The sequence below is a fragment of the Gadus morhua genome, chromosome 4, assembly GCF_902167405.1.
Source record: "Gadus morhua chromosome 4, gadMor3.0, whole genome shotgun sequence".
Classification (NCBI taxonomy): domain Eukaryota; kingdom Metazoa; phylum Chordata; class Actinopteri; order Gadiformes; family Gadidae; genus Gadus; species Gadus morhua.
The window spans coordinates 38,343,796-38,346,295 of NC_044051.1; the positions used below are offsets into that span (position 1 = coordinate 38,343,796).

At 43.5% G+C, this 2,500-nt stretch overlaps 1 protein-coding gene across 1 annotated transcript in view; it reads left to right on the forward strand.

The window, feature by feature from the left end:
- The window catches only part of LOC115542622 (interleukin-1 receptor accessory protein-like 1-B), a 204,087-nt gene that overhangs the window by 192,370 nt on the left and 9,217 nt on the right, over window positions 1-2,500 (forward strand). The gene's annotated exons all lie outside the window — the stretch shown is intronic.

A 2,500-nucleotide genomic window follows, 5' to 3' on the forward strand; every position in this document is an offset into this window, starting at 1 on the left:
CAAAGCTTTCATGATGGACATTTCTTAATTTTAGTTAAACTGTGAAATCTGTTAATAATATAATAGTCATCCCAAAATCTATAACTCATTGGTTTTGACAAGATACAACCAACAAGAAATGGAAAGTAAGATTGGATCATGATTTGAAATAGTATTCCTGATGTTATTAAAGTTTCTTTTGAAACGCCTTTTAGAATTACCAAATTTCAACTACAACCTTGCAGAGCTGGAAATTTGGTTAAGTCTGGGATTCATCGCAAGCATGGGTTTTTGTCAGTTGGCTTTTCTCGTTGTGATTTTGCTGTAACTTTTTATTTTGTTTGTTTGTCGTGGATTTGTTTTTTATCCATCAGACACAACAAACTCTGCAATTGTAAAGCAATTTATCGGCAAATAACCGAAATAAATATCATCTGCTGTCACAAACAAGTAACATTAACCCAACCTTCAGTAAAACAAATGCGACTGTCGCTGCCGAAACATAATTTAATATATTGCATTCATGAGGTCGATGCGTCAACATTTGTGTTAATAAACAGAGGATTCTGAGCTTGTCTTGCTAGATACTGCCAGCCCGCTGACAGAAGTCTTATTTCCTTTTGAAAGGTTTAGTCTTTTAAAGTGAATTATTAGTTCAATTTATACCGGTGTTACTACAGTCTCATGCAGACATTTACAACACTTATCTTTAATGTATCTTCCCGATCTCTGGGCTGTTTCTGCATGAAAGAGGCTCTTGATATATTTTATTAGAATTCTTTTGCGAGGGCATTTTGTTTTTGTGGGTGAAAAACGAGTCTCGCATTGGCCTTCCTCTTTGGTCATCAATCAGTCTGTTTAAAAACGCCACCGCGTGCAAAGTTCCTTGCGCATCCAATTCTCGTCAAAGTGTATTCGAGTGGTTTCATAACCTGCTCTGAGTGACGTTCGGAGGTTATGAGTATTATTACGACACGGTTGGGCAGGAGAGGGGGGGTTGTTCGACGGTCCGGCATGAAGCCTGACGTCTGCTGTCTACCTGTGGGCATTCCTGAGCAGCCTTCACCCCTGAGCCCCTTTTAATGATTCGTATCGAACATGGTGCTCTTGCCCGTAAGTATTTATTAGATGATAAAAAGCGTCTGTTAAACGGTTCAATTAGATTCCATTAGATCGGTGCTTCGCTCATCCCTGAGGGGACGTTCGAGGCGTAACAGCAGCTCACATCAGCACAAACGCAAAATATAATAAACACATACATCTACGGTACACCCGTAAAACATAATGGACATCTGCATCGACAATTATAACGTCATCTGCGTAAAAGGAACCGCTGTTCAGAGAGCAGATGAGGGTGTTTGCACCGGAGAACGCACGAGTCCCCTATTTTTGTGTTTGTGAACCCCTGGAAATCCTCTGGGACCCCAAACCCCTTCGAGTGCCCCCCCCCCCTCTCTGCATGAAGCCTTGCACTCCATCCCGTCGCTTTGTGTGTGCCGTGCGGGCATGCCCCGTGCGGATGGCTGCTGATGCATGTTTATCCGCTGCGATTAGCAATTATCAATTAGCTTGCCCCGCCACCCCCCCCCCCACACACACACACACACACACACACACACACCCCCGACCGTCATGTGGCGCCCGGCGCAATCCATTTGATTAGCTCATCAGCGCCGTCCGATGAGTTCCACGCCGCCATTACCTGATTAGCCCTAGATTTGAACATCGCTCACATCTGGGGGCCATCTGTATCTATACCGCACATCCCCCCCTTCACACCCCCTCCTCAACACCACCACCACAACATCCACCACCACATCCACCCCCATTACTAATTATGTTGCTTGTCAGTGGCGCAAAGCCAATGTTGTGGGGAGAATCCCTTGATGATGGCTATGGGGCGATTGCCAGGCATTGGTTTCCATGTGGGAGCCCTGTCAAGATAAGATTAAGCCTCCTTCAAGCCCTATCATAGGGCTCCATTTGGCAATGGTTAGGGCGTTAGATCTTCTACTGAAAAGCGCAAGAAGGCGTTTTCAAGTCCCACTTCAAAACTAGAATTACATTTAGATTCCATTTAGTGCATTTAGCAGACGATTTTATCCAAAGCGATTTACAATAAGTACATTTGTCAGAAGAAGAGGAACAATAAATCGATGTCGGTGCAGTAATGATGTTCATAGAAAGAAGTGCCAAGCAATAACAATCGTTGGGTTAACCCATTCCCCGTATACGACAAAGGTAGCTAGGTTAAGATGCTACTCGATGCCAAATACTATTTTGTTAAGTGCCAGGATGAACAAAAACCAAGAAGTGCATTCATTAAGTGCGAAGTATTTACGAGGGGTGAGCGTGGAGGAAGACGGCAAATGACAGACGATTCAGTGTATTTTATTTTGTGTTTTCATTAAGCCTTTGATACCAGCATCTGTTGAGTTCTTAATGTAATTGTAAAAAGATGTTGGCGGTTTAGTCCGCTATTTAGAATTGCGAACTAAGCGTTCGGTCTGGAAGGCATTGG